Source organism: Vanellus vanellus, assembly GCF_965231255.1.
Source record: "Vanellus vanellus genome assembly, chromosome: 7".
Lineage (NCBI taxonomy): Eukaryota > Metazoa > Chordata > Aves > Charadriiformes > Charadriidae > Vanellus > Vanellus vanellus.
The window spans coordinates 12,291,366-12,311,005 of record NC_138912.1 but is presented as its reverse complement, the minus strand read 5'-3'; the positions used below and the strand labels follow the sequence as shown (position 1 = coordinate 12,311,005).

General features: G+C 43.3%; 1 protein-coding gene across 2 annotated transcripts in view; it reads left to right on the top strand.

Annotated features, from left to right (window-relative positions):
- The window catches only part of MXI1 (MAX interactor 1, dimerization protein), a gene marked incomplete at its 5' end in the record, with an annotated part of 58,174 nt that overhangs the window by 28,351 nt on the left and 10,183 nt on the right, over nt 1–19,640 (top strand). The window lies entirely within an intron of this gene.

Sequence of the window (19,640 nt, the reverse complement as noted above, 5' to 3'; positions counted from 1 at the left end):
GTGTTCCCATTATAAACTTATCTTGGCTCTTCTGTGGGATTTTAGGAGGGCTGAGAGGGGGTGTATGATTTTTTTGTGGCTGCTGGAACAAAGGCAGTCCTCTGGCCAGCTGGTTCTATGAAGAAACCCCCAGGGTGGGAAAGCTGAGTCTAAATAGGTTGATTGCCTCCTCTTCCCTCCTAGCAGCCATCATTTAGCAAGGGATGGGAGGAATGTAAGTATGGCCAAAGATACACCGAGGCTTCAAGCCAAATGTGTATTTCCATTCAGAAAAGGTCTTCCTGTATAGCTTCAAGGGAATCAGAGCTGAGTACCTCGTGCATCATGTTGCCCTTGGCTTCCCCGTGTCTGCCTCCCCCAGCAGCAGCAGTGCTGGGAAGCAGCTTGGTCTTTGCATGGGGTGGGTGTTTTCTTCCAGGCTGTGCTTCTGCGTCCTGGTAGTTTTGAGGGTCTACAGAGTTGTCATGGTCCTGCCTTTCTGGGGTGGTGCAGGGAGGTTTTTTTGGGGTTACATTGCTCCTCGGGTCTCAACCTTTCCAGTCTCAGGTTGAGCTGTGTTGAGAAGTGTTGGTTCCTGGGTTTTCCAGTGCTCTCTATAGTTTTATTTACCAATAAGGAAAAGAAAATGCAGTACTTTGGTCTGACCCGGAATGGAGGGTACTTTTTTTTTCTCCATGACAACAGTAAACCGTCACTAATTTTCAGTGTGGTTATTTGCATATCTAATTGTTACTGCAAATGCTGCTTGCTCTCAGTACAGCTTTAGAGCAGAGCTGTCTCTGTCTTTCCCTGTACCAGCCTGGTCCTCTCACATTGGCCAAGTTTGCACGGATATGCAACCATCTTTTTCTACCCTCAGGCTTGTGGGGCAGGCCGTGAAGCTTCAAACTCTCTGTGAGTGAGATCTCCACATCTAGCATTACGTACTTACTGTCCAGCTAAGGACTGGCGAGTATTAATGGGTTGAGAATATGCCTGATACCAGCTATGTGTATGAGTTGAGGAAGTTTCTGCCTTGATTCCTTGTCTTTAACTGGGGACAGTAATACTACCTGGGGTGGGGATATCATGAGGTTTGACTACTGTCCAGCTCTTTTTTATATATGTTACTAGTGAGAGGAGTATTATTTCCTGTGCTTCCCCTTATGCCACCTTTTTCTGAATGTTGACAAGCTGTTTGCTTGCTACAGAATTTGTGTTCTCCTTCCCAGTTGATGTAATATCTCTCTCTTCCTCTCCTGCTGTCTCAGTTATGCTCCCTAGTCCCCACCTGCTGCAGGTTGAAGACTCCAAACCATCAGCCTTCTCAGCAAGGTCTTTCCTCCAGGGCTTCCCATTCCTGAGGCACTGTATTCAAGATCTGTGTCTCAGACATGGTTTTACAAGCCCTTGGTTTTCATCCTTCTGGGAAGGGCACACATTTGATCACATTGTGTGGTCTGTACAGGCAAACTCCTATATCTGGGACCTTTGGTCAGGCCCCTGTTGCTTCTAGTTTGGGATTGTCTGTCCCTCAATGCAGATGCTATGGCCTGATCAGCTACACGCATCTGAAAACCCAGCTAGACCCTATAGTGGCTCTGCTGGGTTTGCAGTGTTTGTTACCAACGGTTTGGACGGTGAGTTTCATACTGGAAGCATTTATTTTCAAACACCACGGCAGTGTTTTCTGAGTGAAGGGGATAGCTTCCTGGTTAGATTTTCACCATGTTTTATTTCCTGTGTCGTTAAGTTTGTCAGTGTCTACAGACTTAACTGTTGCAAAGATAAAAGCCCTGATACTAATGGCTTTGTGGCTGGCAGGTGCTCATTTTCCCTATTATTTGAGATTATTCCTTTTGAATCTCACGGTTATCTCCATTATTGACACACACTATAATTTTCAAAATTGTCCACTATTAGATCTCTGACTCTGTTTTTTCCCCTCTTGTCTGCGAATAGCAGCCTTCTTATGTTCACTTAAATTTTGTTTTAACCCATTCAGCAATTACACAGTTTCTTTCAAGCAGTAGCAAGAGAATAGTAGAAAAACAAAATGCTCTCCTCCTCCTTTTTGAATATGTGATTTAACTTGGACTCAGTATTGCAGAGCTGATGATTTTTCAGTGCATCAGGATTAAGAATCTTGTACCCCTTTGATGTTGAAAAGTAACTAAAAATATATTTAAAAATTAAAGCAATGTTTTAAGCTCTACTCCTTTTCTTAGTCTTGAAATATTTCATGAACAATCCAGTGGTTCTGCTAAGGAACTGTTTGATCTGGTACCAAATATTACAGTTAATATTTAAGTGACTTCTCTCTCTGCTTTGATTTGGTGGTTTGTTGTTGTTTTTTTTAACTGAAGATACTGCAGTGACATTTATATGAGGGGCTTTGTTTGATTTATAAAAGATTAAAGTTAATTTATAGTTATTATCTGTCATTAATCCTCATGTTGGAAAATTGTTTGTGTTTTTTATTTAATGGGTATGTGTTTCAGTTTATCTCTGCCTGGGATGAGTCATAGCTTGCATTTAAACAAGAAACCAGTATTCTGCTTCTCATCTGCTGCAAGGCATAACTAAAACAATACTTTTTAGTCCTTTAACACACCTACCAAAAAACTGATTCGTAAGCAAAATTTCTAAAAGAAAACGTGATAAAGCAAGTGACTGAAAAATGAACTTTGCTAGTGTAGTATTTTCTCAAAAAAGGATAGTAAAAACTTATGCCTGAATTGTAAAGTGATGTGTGTTATATAGATAGCAGAATTAACTGTTGTCTGTGAACGTTTTAGACACACACCAGTTTTGGAAGGATGTGGTCAGTGCGGTATTAAGAGAAGGTTCAGGGCACTGAGATGACTTTCCTGCCACTCTGTGAAGTGGCAGTTCTGGTAGACCGACATGGTGGTGGTGTCTGGCAGAAAAGTTACGTGTCCTGACAGAACAAGAAAGATGTTTGTAAAGCTGTTGATCAGATTTAAAAAAAATATATATGTTTTTCCTGTATATCCTAGATTCAATCATCACCAAAACCAAACGGATGCTTTGTAGTACAGCAGAAGGAAAACAAAGCTGAGTAATTGGGTAAAGAATGAGTTATTAGGGCAGATTTTTCTTATGGTAACAGTAATGTAGTTCAAACAAAAGATAGGTCCAAGGACGGAAAGAGACCTTGGGAGGATCACTGAAATTAGAATTTTCTGAAGTTCTCACAGAATTTGTGGCTCTGCAAAAATACCTTGTTTAAAATGAAAAAGGACAAAGTCCAAGGTCCTGCAAGTGCCAGGTCCTTCACCTGGGGAGGAAGAATGCTAGGCACCAGTATAGGTTAGGGGTGGACCTGCTGGGAAGTAACTCGGAGGAGAAGGATGTGGGGGTCGTGGGCGACAGTAAATTATCCATGGCCCAGCAATGTGCCCTTGTTGCCAAAAAGGCCAATGGAATCCTGGGCTGCATAGGGAAGAGTGTGGCCAGTAGGTCGAGGGAGGTCATTCTCCCCCTCTACTCTGCACTGGTGAGGCCACAACTGGAATACTGTGTCCAGTTTTGGGCTCCCCAGTTCATGAGGGACAGCGAACTGCTGGAGCGAGTCCAGCGAAGGGCAACTAACATGATTAAGGGATTGGAGCATCTCTCTTATAAGGAAAAGCTGAGAGAGCTGGGACTCTTTAGCCTGGAGAAGAGAAGGCTGAGGGGAGACCTTATTATGGCATACAAGTATCTAAAGGGTGGGTTGAAGGAGGATGGAGCCAGGCTCTTTTCAATGGTTCCAAGTGACAGGACAAGGGGTAATGGGCACAAGTTAGAACACAGGAAGTTCCGTTCAAATACATGGAAACACTTCTTTACGGTGAGGGTGACAGAGCAGTGGCACAGGCTGCCCAGGGAGGTGGTGGAGTCCCCTTCTCTGGAGATTTTCAAGACCCGCCTGGATGCAGTCCTGAGTAATGTGCTCTAGGCAATCCTGCTTTAGCAGGGAGTTGGACTAGATGATCTCTAGAGGTCCCTTCCAACTCTGAAAATTACGTGAAAGTCTAAAGGAGACAAAACTTCTAAACCAAGCTGCTAAAGAGTTGTGTTTAGTATAAAAGCACAAAATGAAGTGATGTAAGATCCTTTCTCTCTGATATCTTTTGAGATGATCAGAAACAAGTGAAGACAACAAACACATAGCAATGAGTACTGTGTTTTTTTAGCCTTTCTGACTCTTGCAAGGATCCCCCATCTATCTTCTGTGATTCCCCACCCATTCTCTCTTTAACGTGAGAGACTGTTTATTGCAGAGTGTTTCTCCAAAACAGTTTCTCACGCAGAGCTGCCTGTTATGCTAGATTGCATATATGAGATAAAGGAAAAACCCTACTGAATGTTTAGGAGAAAACCATGACCTGGGTCAGCTTGCACTGAAATGTGGGGCCTTCTGAGGCTCTGCAGCAATTGCACAGTTCAGTTCTGTTTCTCTAGAAAAGGGGTTTGAGTGTGTCTGTTAGCAAAATGCAAGAGAAGAGGAGGGGAAAGCATTTAACACAGGGCATTTAAACAGTGCAGACATGCTGTCTATGCTGGGAAAGATAGAGGGAAGGGAAATGAAAGTATCCTTCCTACTCTGGATAGACATGGATGATTGTGCTTCTGTAGTGCTATATATACTTGCCAAGGCAATCAGATCAGTGTTTGTCTTGAAGCAACTAATCAATGTGGTGTTGAGTTCAGTGCTATTTATCAGGAGAGCAGGAACAAGAAATTAATCCAGTAAATTTCATTTGTTCTCTGAAGTGGGCTTTGTTTTCATGTTAATTTCATGTAGCAAACATTGACAGTACATATTGTTTTCCTCATTAATAAAACTTGGAACCTGTGTAGTTCCCTGCAGCAGTCAAACCATGTCCAACACAGCTGAGCATGCATCTTTCTTTGACACATCCAAAGGTCAGACCGTGCACTGATCCAACTTGCTCCTGGTGGGAACTATAGCTAAACCCTCCTGTCTCTGTGGCCAGTATGGAACAAGGTCTGGGGGTAGCCAGCTGTCTTCAACTCTGTCACTTGGATGACAGATACTTCCATTTTCAGCTGGAACTAAGAATTTTCAGCAGAGCTGAAGCATGTTCCTCTAGTTTTGGAGAGCTGGATAACTTATTACACTGCTGTTTTTGCTCAACCTGGAGAGAGCAAAGTCTGTAGTTTGTGGAGTAAGGCTATTGGAGAGAGATTCCTTTTGGATACATTTAGGCTCTTTCATTGTCATCTAGCATCAGTCTTCCTTTTGCTGTATTGCAGTTGTTTCTTTGCATTGCTCTGGGAACTCGTTGGTCAGATGCTGTAAAACTGGGATCGGTCTCTTTGGCTGACCACCACACTTGTTCATGAGAAGTGCCTCCTTGTGCAGAAGCAGCATTTTGATTCAGTTGTTACAATCAAAAGTCTGCAAAAGCTTTGTTTCACATTGGCTGGGCAGCAGAACATTTTGAACTCTGACTAAAGCTGCTGAAAAGGGACAGTTAGTCTCCATGCCAAAATTTGAAGGAAACAAAATGATCCTCATCTTATTGGAAGTCCTTTAGTACTGCTCATATTGGAATTTCTAGTTTGAATAAAAAAAAAAAAATCATATTGAGAGTGATGCAGTGAAGAATGAATGCATGCCTGCCTTCCTTTCTGCTCCCAGATCTCTATACCTCCCTTATGAATCCAATAGCTGCTGGAGAAAAAAGAAGGAAAAAGAACAATACTACTATTTTGGATAAACTGTCGCAAAGCAGAATTTTTTGTTTCAGTGATGTTGCACAATAAAATCACTGCTATAAGCCAGATTTCAGAAGCAGATATTTATTACAAAGACCTTCTCAAATGAGATGTGTTTTAGGGATGCTTTCTGATGTGTTTTCCTCCCATAGCGTGGAAAGAACTGTCAGCACAATCTGCTTGGCCTTACCATAATGGTCTGATGCTGAGAATCCTTTCGTCATCTTGCCTGCCAGAGGGGAGAGTTTAGAGGAGACACCCATCTTAGAAAGAAACATGCTCTGCAGTCAGGTCTCCCCACTTACTGGCTGAGTTCTTCGTTCAGCATCCCGTACTTAAGATTTCCAGAGTACTGAATAGAAGAGGTATCAAAGGGTATGTTACTGGTTATTTACTGCTTTCAGGGAGCCAGGAAGGGGTCTGGTAGCTGCTGTGGATGTGTAATGAAAGCAGTCCTATGTACTTAGATGGTATCTGATTTGGAGTGCATCATTGCCAGCTTTGGTTCTTGAATCTCTTCCTGAACTTGCATCCTCGAATTTCTACTTGTGTTGCTACAGTTTTCTTTCAGGCTGAACATGCTCCAGTTCTGTATGTTTATGGCTGTCTGAGAAAAATAATGACTGGGCGAATCTCCTCTGTAATCAGTGAGCTTGGATTGGGGAAGAATCTGGTCCCAGGTAGGAAGTCAAGCATTCAGCTTTCCTGGCTCAGTTTTCAGTCATGTCGGGGCTCTATACTTGCCACATCTCTCCCAAAGGCGTCTCTGGAGAATTTGCAGGTGCTTTTTTTTTTTTTGTCTTTTTTTTTCCTGGGGTGCTGTTTGAAGTGCCAACAGCCAGAAATTCTGATGCAGCCACTTTTCTTGTTCAAGTCACTAACATTGCTCATGGGCCTGAAAGCATTACTAGCTAAAAGCCACTTGGTGAGTTTCTGCCTTAGATGAGGTAATAGGAATATAATTTTGAGACCCATTACCTGTTAACTACAAGTTTCGGGAATTTCTACTCTTGGGGCAGAAGTTGGAGTTGTGTCTGCTGATCTATATCTATATCTGGTATGTGTGTTGAGTGTACTATAGCAACATAGCCCATGCAGACTTGTGATAACCAAAGGAAATTCAGTGTGGGATAGGAAATGTAGGCAAGAAACTTTCTCATTCTTCTTTCTGTGTGTGGCCCATTTTTACCAAAGTATCACAACTTTGAGAACCTATAACCTTATGATATGCTGGGGTGGGGAGGGGGGGGAAGAGTCAGACACCCCCATTTAACAGGTGAGGAGCAGAAACTCATAGATCCATTGTCTGGAGTAATGGGCATGTGGGAACAAATTTGCATCTATCCACATCTCCAGTCAGTTGCTTGCTTTTCCTCTCCTTCACAAAAGTTTGCCTGTCCCACCTCTGCTTCCTTCAAAACTTCATCCTCACTACTTGTGTCCCCCTTAGTGTCCTCCCTGTCAGTGTTGCCCAGGGCCAGGAGGTGCCGCATGATACTTTCTTGCTGCCCTCGCACCTTCTCCCATCTGAAAAGTGGAGAGGGTCATACAGTGAAGGTCCCTTTGCTGCTGTGGGTGGCTAGCAGGGCTTGGTGCAGTATGGTCTTAGCACCCTTTAGTTTTGGGTGCTGTGATGGGTAATGCAAGTGTGTAACAGGTGTTCGTAGCCTTTTCTGGGAAATGAAAGCAAAGGGCTTCATCTTGCAGTTGCTGTGGTTGTTGCCTGGCTGCAAATGGCGCTGGTCACCCCAAGCGGTTTGCATAGCTGTGGGCAAACAGACCAGGCAGGTTTCTTCCCAAACGATGCACATGACAACCATAAAACAATTAAATGGGCAGTGTGCAACCAAGGGTCAGGAATTCTCCTCCCATAAAACCATCAGGTAACATGGACAGGGCTAAGTCATGGCCATGGCAGGACATAGTGGTAGATGGTGTCATCTATCTGCCTGTCTTTCTGTGTGTCTTGAGAGCTTGAATTTGTGTAGAAATACTGATCATCTCTGCATAGCACTGTGTGTGTGCTCTTTGGAAAATCCTTACAGTGCCTTTGCAAAATTAGAGTATCCCCTTTTTCAAAGGTGGTACGTACTTGAGTCTATCAGATGCAGGCTGAATCTCATATAAAGGTTTTGGGTTTCTCTGAGTCTGGAGGAGCACTGAGGAATCCCTGGATCCCAGAGCGATGGGATGAGTCAGGTCTTCTGCCCAATGTTCCATTAAAAAAATTAAGGGCTGTCTTTTGAAGGTATCCTTCATGCGTACACTGCTGCCTGAGCATCGCTTCTCATTAGCTGTGTAATAAGATTTTCTGTCCCTCTTGCCTGTTAATTATTTACCTTTGAGAGTGCATTCATAAGGCAACATGACTTATTTAGGGAAAAATGAAAAGCTGATGCAAAGGACGGATGCTTTTTGCTCTTACTTTTTTTGTCTGGGAGTTAAAGTAGAGTACCTTAGGACTCAAGGTGAAGAAGGGATTGTCCTGAATGGGAGATTCTGCAAATGAGCACGTTCAGCTCATAGAAGGTGAGGCAGGAAAGGGGATGTAGCAGTTGCGTAGTGATCTTGTAACTGTCTGCCTGTACAAGGGTTTCTGCCCAGAAGGGGCTGAAGAAGTCATAACAGAAATAGATAGGAAAAAAGCTTACGCACTGAAACCTCCAGTGGAAACAGGACGTGAGCTTGAAATGCAGTGTTACTTTCATAGAAATAGACTCTGTGAATCGTATCAGTGGGTTCACGCATGGTCCAGGCTGATAACGGTTCGTATGATAAGGGTGTGGTTTTTATCGTGGTAGGTAGTAAACAGCTGCACAAAACTTAGTCATGCTTATGAAGTCAAGTGCAAGGCTGCTATCTCTGAGTTGGCTGGTTGCTGAGCTAGGGTGGAATATCTAAAAGCATCTGAATCATTTAGAAGCACAGCTCTTAATGACTCTCAAATGAATACTTGCTCCTTGGGCAATTGTTGCTCCCCCTGCTTGTGTCTGCAGTGCTGTAGTTGTGCTTGGTCATTTGGATAGCAGTGCCAAGGGTTCCTATACTGAACAGATTACTGTCCAGTACAGGGAATAACGCAACAACGAAAGGAGGGAATTTGATGAATGTTGCTCTTAATGTGAATAAGTGAATGTATTTGTAGAGAAAGGGCAAGGACCCTTCTACGAGGGTGAAGTCTGGGAAAGCCCCACGCCCATCAGAGGAGACATATGGAAAGGAAAAGGAAGTTGATGCTGGACTTGATTTTGCTGCTTATTTGTGTATGGGTAGCTCTCCCTGTGAGCAGCCCAGGAAAGAAAAGGCACAGAACAGGAGCATTCAGATGTGAGATCAGCCCCGAGGAGCTCACTGTGGCTGTCCCTAGTCTTTAAGAAGAGCCTGATCAGCCAAGAGTGTTCTTGGGACCTGAGACCAAGCAGCTGTCAGCATTTAATCTGCTACTATAGTGTGTTCCCTTGCTCTTTCCACTCAGAGCTGGATCATGCAGGAGGGATTGCTCCAGCTCACCCAGGAAGTTATGGATGATGGATGATAGGATGAGGGGTAATGGCTCCGAACTGGAAGAGGGAGATTTGGAATAGATATTAGGAAGAAATTTTTCACTATGAGGGTGATGAGACACTGGAACAGGTTGCCCAGAGAAGTTGCAAAGGCCCCATCCTTGGAAGTGTTCAAGGCCAGGCTGGATGGGGCTTTGAGCAACCTGGTCTAGTGGAAGGTATCCCTGCCCATGGCAGGGAGGTTGGAACTAGGTGATCCTTAAGGTCCCTTCCAACCTAAACCATTCTATGATTCTATGTGTCCTGCACATTTTCCTCCCAGGAGAGACTTTCCAATGCTACCTAAAGGCACAACCTGTTGAATGCTTGGGGTAATTCACTATAATTCCACATGGCCAAAGTCCAGCACTTAGATGGGAAGCTTTCTGCTCCTTCTGAAAACTCAGGGAAATTCTCCATATGAGTTATTCTGAAAGGGGGAGCAGTGTAGCAGGTTTATTGTGGAAATAGGAGGTTAAAAAGAAGTTGCTTTGTATCTCCCATGTCTGTCTTTCCCGCCTGTTTGGCCTTGTTCCATGGGGTGGGTTGAGTTGTGAGTTGCCCAGTCAGATTTTGCCCAGCTGTATGGGAATCTTCCACACAGCTTGGAAAATACCAGTCATTAGCTACACTTTGGTAATGTCAAGAGGCCCAATGCAGGGCAAATACTCGGATTTGCACAGATGCACACAGTTACGTGCAAGCACACACAAAGAGCTTGCAGTTAAAATCTACGTGCCCATCTCTTTTTAACAGGGGAAGACAGCCCCAGCTGTGTATACAGCTTGGTGTTTCCCTTTGATCTGTGTTTGTTTCCAGTGTTTCTCATAGACTGGATCCTGGCGCTGCTCAGAGCTGGCTGTTCTTTTCCATGTTTGCAGCTGCATAACTGCATACAGAGAAGCTCGCTAGGGTGACAGGGGTGTAACTGGTTTCAGCGGCTTGGGGTTGGGGGTTCCTCTTCCCTGCAGCACCTCCTGTTGTTTGCTTTGTTGCTGTCCTTTCCTCACCACTTTGCAGGGCAGGGGATTGTCTCATTGTGGTTGTGGAAACTGTGCCTTGCAGATGCCTCTAGATCCTCACTTTTACCTTGCCTACCTGCTCCCACACATGTAGCATTACTGCTCTTTTCCAGCTGCATGTAGCAGCTACAGCTTCCGCTCTGGAGCATATCTTCTGCTCTGTCACCAGGATCGTAGCTCAGAGAGGCAAAATTCCCCTTTGCTTCCCAGAGACTCAGCACACTGCCCTTGCAGCTGGCTTGGGTGCTGTGCCTAAAGCAGGGCAAGAAACTGCAGTCTTCACACATAGGTGGTGTTTCGTGAAGCTGTCAAAGATGGGGCTGAGAGGGGCTTGCAGCGCTCTTTTGGTCTGTCCCCTCGCCCCAAGGCAGGATAATCTCTATCTAAACCTTTCCAGACAGATGCCAATCTAGCATGGCTTTAAAAACCTCTGTCAGCAGGATTGCCCAGGGAGGCAGTGCAACTTATTGCCCTGAATAACTGTTGTTACCACTAGAAAGTTTTTTTCCTGACATCTTACTAATAAGAAAATTACATCAGCATTTTTCTAGGGAAGCAAAAAAGCTATCCAAAGTTGAGAGCCTCTGTGTGTGTGGAGAGTCCCAAACACTGAATAATAGTAATCAGCTTTCATAGCAAGAATCAATCTGTTAGACCCTAGAAGTATGCCGAGGAATTTTGGTTGAGATAAGGGAATTGGGGGGGACGACGGAATTCATCTTCCCTTTTCCCAATACATGTGTTTGCCACTTCACATACCCAGAAAAGCAACTTTGATGCCAAAAGAAGTGGGAAACCGGATGGGAACACTTTGTCTCTGGTGGATATTCTACGTAATATGACCCTCTTAGGAAATGCGCAGAGCCTGTTCTCTGTGCCGTGACCTCTTTTAAACTTTTCTTGGCTTGGAAAAGCCGCTTACAGGCTTGCTGTTCACTGGAAAAAGCACATATGGGGATGTGTTTCAGTGAAGGGATTTCACAGGAGGAAAAGGGGAAATCTCATATCTGGTGTCATATACTTCAGGAAAGCATGCAATAGCCCTCTGCAGTCATGAGTGTCTCTTGGAGTTTGAGTTGTGGGTTTTTTCTTAGTGATCGCTGAGAAAAATACATGTGGTTGGGAAAGGGGTTATACTGTGGGTTGGAGTCATTGTAAATGGCTAGCAGAGGTTGGAGGGCAAAGCTGTTGTACAGAAGTAGAGGACTCCCATGTGCCCTCCAAGCTGGCCCTCAGGCCTGTGTAGATGCTGCTGCCTTGTGCTTCCCCTCAGCCATCCAGAGAAAGCAAATTGCATGAGTTTCTTAAAGGCTTCCTTTTTTTTAATTTTTTTCTTTTTAAAGGAGCATTTGTTAAAAGTGAAAAAGATGATTAATCTTGTCAGCTCTTGTAATCTCTGCTGCGATTGTGGTCGTATTCTGTGATTTTTCAAATCCCGACACCTGGAGTTAAGTGTTTTCTATTCCCCACGTAACACCAGTGTATGAGCCAGTGTAATGTATGTATTTAAAAGAAAACAGAAAGTAGGGGAAGCATCCTATGTAGGTGTGTGCTTGATTATTTATTTTTTTTTTTAAATCATGTGATGTCCGAGCTACTTTTTTTTTTTTTTTTTAATGGGGCCTAAATCATAATCTTTTGGATGCATTGGATTAACAGTAGGACATCAGAAACTAAATGTTTTGAAGAAGTAAAAAGTTTTATGAGTGATTGATTGCAAAGACAACAATCCAGCTTTCATCTTGTGATTCTGACTAAACTGAACTTTGCTGAAATTCCATCTTGGGAATTCCTTGGGACAGAGGTAAGAGGAGACCTCAGATAGTTTTTGCTGCATTTATGGCAGGGAGCAGCGAGGGCTTATTGATCCACTTTGAGAAATGTGGCCATCTTGTTCTCTGGGCGTTATTAACTAGCAGAGAAGGCTGAATGAATTAGATTCCCAAAGTTTCCTACTCACTAGGCACTTCACATGCTGGTTTCATTGCTGAGCTACATGAGCACCTGAAAACCAAGAGTGGATTTAGCTGTGCGGTACTCTCTGAAGGAATTAGGATTAGCTCCATTTTGTGGATGAGCAGTGAGTGCTTCAGTTCCTCAAGAGATTTACCTGAGGTCATGCAAGCTGTCTGCAGACAGGTCTCCTGACTCTCACTTAAAGGTCTTGCCTGCTGCACAGCCCTTTCCTGCTTGTGGAGAGAGTTGAAATGTCAGCTCTGTTCAGTTGCTGCTTCGCCCTTCCTGAAAGCACATGCAAACTCTGCAGGCTCCTGGTGAGCACAGCACTAGGAAAGTCAAGAAGTCTGTGCTTCTGGTCTGCCATTTGGCTCTCCTGGTGAGGAAACCCACCTCAGCCTCTCCCCAGGTGAATGGTTTGCAGTGAAAATTGTTTTTTGTTATTTTTCTTGTTTTTTTTATCATCATCGTTATTATTTTTAACACTATGATTTTTGAAACCAACAAGGAGTGATCCCAGGATGGGATGCTGTATAGAAAATACCAGACCATGAAGCAGTAATTTATCTTGCCTAAATTCCTGAGGCCTTGTGAGGGACATACACACCACAGAAAAACAGGGAAGGAGGGGTGTGATTGTGATTATAGTGCAGTGCCACTGCAGGTATTTCTGTTTCTTAATATTGTCCTGATAGTTGAGCAATGGAAACCAGTTTCCACCAAACAAGAGGACTAGGGTGTTCCAGCTCCTATCCCTCTCTTTTCTTTTTTTAATTATTTTTCTTTCCAAAACAAACTATGAACCTTTCAGTGTTTGGCTTGTTCCCAGGTGGGATCCTAACCCTTTTTCTGCTGGGAGAATACAGAGTGAGCAAGTGTAAGGCAGCTAATCCTCCCACAAATGTTAGTTTACTCAACTACAGCTGTTCTTGGTTTGGGGGAATTAGAATTATATCCCTTTGTGGCATTGCTGACCCAGGCAGTGATCACAATGATCTTCCCCAACTGATCAAGAGTTCACTAAGTAGAATGTCCTGTGCTTAATATAATGACTTTTGAGCCCTGTTAGAAGCACTAGGAGTTTTGTAGATGAGCTGAAAAAAGTTAAGCGATTTTCATGTCTTATGGATACATTTTGTATTGCTTCCTGCCCAAGGAAGTGGTTTCCAAGTGGCCATCTCCATGCTTTTTCACTGTTTGAGGTTTGAGCATTCTTCTATCTCTTGGCCTTCACATGTGCCCAGAGGAGAGAAAGAAAATGCAAGGAAGGTGTCAAGGGTAGTTAAAGGCGAAGGGCAAGACAAGGGGGTTGTTGTGGTGGTGGTGGGGGGGGGGGGTTCCCCCCAAAGTTTACATTGTTTTAATTTTCTAGGTGATAAACCCTGCTCCTCTTTGGAAGAACTGTGTTGACAATGAGTTTGTGTTAGCGCATCACACCAGTTAAGCAGAAGCAAGGTGTGTTTTCACACTATGGTACCTCCTTTCAAAAATTCTTTTGTCCTGGTACCTCTGGATGTATGAGATCAGGACATGACGCATCTGCTGTCATAGTGCTGGGAGCTGTGCTTCTCTGTTCAGGTTCCCCTGCTGAGCAACCTACATAGTTAACTTCAGTTAAAACTGTTTGTCACTTAATGTTAGCTAATTCCTAGACTTCTGAAATACAGTATTACTGTTCTTTGTGTGCAAAAATCCATATCCAATAGGAAAAATAGATCTCTTAAGTTCTCCTTCCTAGTGCTTTTTTCCAAACATACATCTCATAGTGACCTTGGCTGGTAATTTATTTTTCCTGGGAAGCTTGAGGTTAAATTCAAAATAATTTTACAAGGTGAAATTACATGCACTGCTTCCTCTGTTCCAGATGCATGCCCTCTATACCTGAAAGGTACAGTAGATATTTGATAACTCCTTAAATATTTCTGACAGTGTGAAGAGGTATTAGATGAAAAGCACATGCTTTCCTTCTGGCAGAAGAGATTTTGTGTAAACAAGTATTCCAAATGGTCACATTCTTGGAATATTTTTTCATTAGGAATTGCGGTTTTCTTCTATGAGGTGGGGAAACTGGAATATAGCTTCAGAAAATAAATGTGTGGGGTGGGAAAACTCTTGTCCTGTCTTAATGAACAGTAAAAATACTTTTAATAGCAATAGCTTATCTGTGTAATTTAAAAAAAAAAATGTTAAAGACAAATATAACTTCTAGTACCAGATCAGAATATAATCTTAATATCAGCATATTCCCCGCTTATTATTTTGAACACAGGAAATATGTTTTCCCAAATAACAAGCTGGTAGCATCCTTTGTTCTTTCACTGATGGACAAATATCTATCTTAGAAAGCAAGTGCTTGCTTCTTTCAGCTGGTTAATGGTGTTACTAGTTTAAAACCTGACTATATTTAGTAGGCACTGAAGTCTAGAGTCTTTTTCAGTAGTATTACAAAGAAACAGAGGCTCTGATTTGAGGGACCATCTATGCCTTTGCTGCTATAGCACCCTGTGGACCCTGGGTAGCTTTTCCACTGCAGCCAGGAGAGCAGTCAAGGGGCACCTGCTGGCTGCTTGGTGGGAAGCTCCCTAGTATCTCAGGTTCTTCCAGTTTCAGTACAGGCAGGTGGCCTTCAAGGGTCTCTGCAGATCCCTGATGATTCATCTGTTTTCTGGTTTGCAACATCTTTGATTTCTCCTTGAGAGGCTGCAAGGACTTGGTGGTAGTAGATCCAATCTGGAGAGCTCTTCCCACTGCCTGGCAGTTTTAGAGGCAGTTAAGGATTATGGGGTGAGAACATGCCTGCTTCTTGGTGTCTGAGTGCAGAAACCTTGCAGGAGCCTGAAATGCCTCCTCATTTCTTTTCAAAGGCATGATGCTTAGCCAGGAAACCTCTCAACAGAATAATCAAGAATAGCTGGCGAGTTTGGAAAATCTTGGCTATCTTTGCCAGTGACCTAATTCTAGCAGTAAAGCTGAAAATCCGTAGGTCACAGCAAAGCAGGTTACTGCCTCCTCTTCAGTGAGACAGGTTTCTGATGAATGGTGCAGCTTCTTTGCAGGCGTGTTGGTGGCATGGAGGAGGACACTGTGCTGGTTGGAGCAGTGTTGCCAGACCGTGGCTGTAAGCACACTGAGTATCCCTAGAAGGATAATTACAATGGTATTAGTGAGAATGAGGGCACAGGACACCATTGGCTATTTAAAGATGGGATATATTTTTAACCACCTTTTAACAAAGGTGGAGTTTTTATTAGACTGGGATAGTCAGGGCTTTATAATTAACTGGCCTGGGTTGCATGTTGGTGTTTATAGCTTGCATTGCATGTTCCCTGATAGCCAAATGCAGGATTGTAATCGTGTCTTACTGCTAGGGTAGCAAAACTGCAATACCTGCATGGTCAGCAGTGAGCGTGATTGAAAAGTTGGTGCTGAATGGTCTCGTGCAAGAGGTACCTACATGTGACCGTACTGGTGGCAACTAGGTTGTGGTTATAGGTCAAAAGGGGAATGTGTTCTAGAGCATTTATGGCCTGTGATGGCTATAGGGTTTTGCATACTGTTGTAAACACAGCTTAGCCTAAAAGTGGTTTAGCTGGTAGCATTGTATATTGTGCTACAGTAAAAGTTCAGTTAATTATATTAACCAGAGATTAAAATACTTTATGGCTAATGGCCAAGATCAATAATAGTAGATCCTCAATATATAATTTTAGGGGGGATTAACTTTGATAAATAATAATAGACTCCACTCCAGAGCATCTGTTGCTATTTGACATCTGGTAACAACAGTCCAAATTGCTTTCAAAGAAAGGCAGAAAGCCATAGAGGGGCTGGGAGGCAAGAGAAACTGATGAACAGGCACTGAGCGCTTGGTGCTAGATCTGGATGAAAATGAAGCGGCCAGAGAAAATGCCAGGCATTGATTTACTACATTCCTCTGCTGGGCAGATGGCCACCTATGCTGCTCTCATCACCTTTTCATTGTGAAGCACAGGCTGTTGTATTTGATCTTTTTCTACTGAGCTGAAGTACTCTGTCTCATTGGTGCCTCTGAAGATCAAAGGGGTTAGGAAGGGATGAGCAGTCATGTTACTGAACAGCTGTGAGTTCATTCTGGAGGTGGCACCTTCCAAAATGGTATCATTTTATTATGATTTTATTAATTTAAATGAAGCTTCTGTATTTTAGACCTCTAGTTCAAAGCAAAAAACTTAAAGATATGCAACAAATAGGACCCAAAGGCCCAGAAGTTATTGTGTGAATAAAAATAGCCCCACACATCTCTCTTCAGCTTCAGAATCATAATGTTGCTCTAGTCTTACTGTTTGGGATCTGCTTGATTTAGGATTTCTGAGTGCAGCCACGGGATGCTGTTTAGACGTCAGTGCATTTGGCAACTGTATTCTTGTTCCAAAGAGTTTCCAATCCAGTAGACTGTTGGAGAAGAGGACAGGAGCAACTTGGGCAGGCTGAAGGACGATGGCTAATGATAGCAAAATGGACCAAACAGTCCAGCCTTTGCAGTGCTGGACAGAGCACAGAGTGAAAAGGAAGGTAACGGAGACTCAGTGTGAGATGAGAGCAGTCCTACTCCCTGAAGTGCCCTCCGAGATGAGAGGAGGACCCCAAGTCTTCCAAAAGTGTCATTTTCACAGCTGTGTCTGCAGTGCTGTGGCCTTGAATCCTGGAAGTGGAGGCTCTCCCATGTGTCCACATAACTCAAGGTGTTTGTAGGCCAACCCCTTCACCCATCCAAGTACATGATTTACACTTAATGTCTGCACAGTGTGGACAGACTGATCAGCCTTTGGGAGATACAGCTAAAAGTGTCTATCATCCCTCCATATTGCAGCCCAGGAGACACCTGCCCTGCAGAAAAGCTGGATCTTTTATCCAGATCCCCCATAGGGATCCAGATCCCATAAGAGGTTCTTCAACACCAAGGAGTTGGAGACTCCCTGATTTCCACGCCCTCTGTCCCTCTCTCCCTCTTTTTTGATTTTTGAAAGGCCTTGAAGGAATTAATTTGCCTTCAAAATTGTAGTGAGATTAGGAGGGCCCTTTCAATAGTATTCAGTTTTATACCCAGAAGGACCTCAGGATAAGGAGAGACCTTGAAAGTTGTGTGATGTGGAGAGGTGGGGAGAGCATGTCTCCCTCCATACTGCAACAGTAGGCTAGAAAGACCCATGTTGAAACAGAGCAGAGGTGGCAACAGACCACTTGGCACAAGGTTCATTGGTCTTGCAGCCTCTGTTTGCCAAGAACCTGAAGCTCTTCCAAAGTTGAAACCAGTGATGAGTCTTCCTATCTAGAAGAGCTGGGGGTAGAGGTAATTCCTGTGTGCCTGTAGGGGTGCGCTTGGCCATATGCTAGTGCTGAGGTGCAAGGCCGTGCTGGGCTCAGGAGGATAGTCAGGGCAGCGTTTGTAGACGAGCCTCTTTCAAGGCGTACAATGTGTAATTTAAGTTAAAATCATTGCTTTATGCTTACCCTAAGGTTTGTAGCTTCTGTTCCAGATGCGGGGAAGGGTTTGCCTGCTGTAAGAACAGCCAGGTTTTTCCCAAGTATTTCAGTTCTTTGGCAAGATGCTTCCTTTCCCAATGCACCTTGTCTTGGTTTTGTGACTGAGGTGGTCTTTGGACAAAACATTACTGTTTCAGGATGCATCAATACATTGCTGTTTGTATTTAATTTCTGATTATAGGCTTGAATCAGGATGCTGCTTTCTTAAGCAGTATACTACCAGATATCTCCCAGTTATGCAGCTTGTCACCAGTCATAGGTATGCTGATTTGTGTGACTTTGCAAAGCTGCATTGCCTCATTTTTTGTTTTTGTTGCTATTATTGTTTTTGCTATAGTTTAATTGTGGGTCTCTTCATTTGTGGTTTGTTTTTCATCTGCCCTTCGTTTGAGAATACAGTTGGGTGCATGCTCATCTTTTAACTTTTGCGGACAGATCTGGTATGGTTAAGATAAGGCTGAAAATGTTGCCCATAGAACTTTTTTGTTCCTTTAAATTGCTATTTATAATATGTTGTCAAGTCTTTTTATTGTTGATCCTAAATTTTCATTTCTTTGTTTCTCTTAAATGATAGAAAGGCATAAAAAAAATTAAAGATCTAAAGGCTTTTTTCCCCAATTACTTTTTCATGGTACATTTTATTAGCATTTGCAACACAAATACGTGCCAGGGAGCCATAGGTAGAAATTGACTTGAAACAAAAGAGGCAAATAAGCAAGTATCTCCTTCAACCCAGAGCAAATGCAGGGAAATAAATAATCCTGAGAAGAGACATAATTTAAAATCAGAAAGCAAGGCTTGCTCTGAATGATTTCACAGCTCAGGTGGAGATTGTTAACTTTTAACTGCATATTTCTGAGCCAGATTTCCTTCTAAAATGTGCATCTCGTCTCTGGTGTCCTGTGGAATTGGGGTGAGCGGGTGTGAGTGTGTTTATTGCAGGCTGGCTGGACGCCACCGCAGCTTTATTGCGTGTGGCTGGAGGGCTCACAGCAATTGCATAATGCTCTGCAGCAGAGAAAGCACCAGCTTGGCCCCCAGCACCCGGCTGCCTCGCTGCTCCTGATCCAGGTGCTTGGCAAAACCTCCTCTTCCTTCGCTGAAGACAAGCATTCAGTAAAGCAGGGAATGATACTATTGCGGAGAGGGATGGACTGGGGGTTAGAGACAGGAGTAAGGAAAAAACATTGCCATATGATGGCTGTTAGAGATAAGCATGCTTCTGACCTGTGAATTGCTTTTAGAAGGAAACTGTATTTTTTTCCCCCAATTTCCCTGCCCTGTGGGTTTTGCATGTGTTTCTCATTACTTTTATCTCAAAATCATTCTCATCCAATGAATTATTGATGTGGGGTCACTTGTATTTCTCCAGGAATTGCTTTCTTTAACCAGTGATTCCTCCTGAATTTTTTAAGCAATCTATTAGCTCTGAAATCCAAACAAAGTTTCTAATTTCAGGGTTAAATTAGACTCAACTTTGAAAAGGTGTAGAGGGAAGAGGAGGAGGGCAGAGGGGAAGGATGATAATGTCCTTTTCCATGTTAGGATCTTCCTTCTGCTGGTTCATTTGGTGGTTCTTGTTTGGTTCTGGTTTTTTAACATCTCTTGGAGATCAAGTGTCTGATTTAGCCTCAATGGGACTTGAGCATATTCCTAATGTTAAGCACATGCTTAAATCCACTGTTGAATTCAAGCCCTATAGACCTGCAGGCATAGTACAAAAATATCTGGGAAACGCTTTTCTGTTCCCTCAGATGCTCCTTTCTTTCAATATAGGAAAATCAGAATTCAGCATTTTTAAATGCTGCTGGAGGCGAGTTGGTCATTTCCTGCTGGGAGGGAGGCTTGATCTTTTAAAGATGGGAAG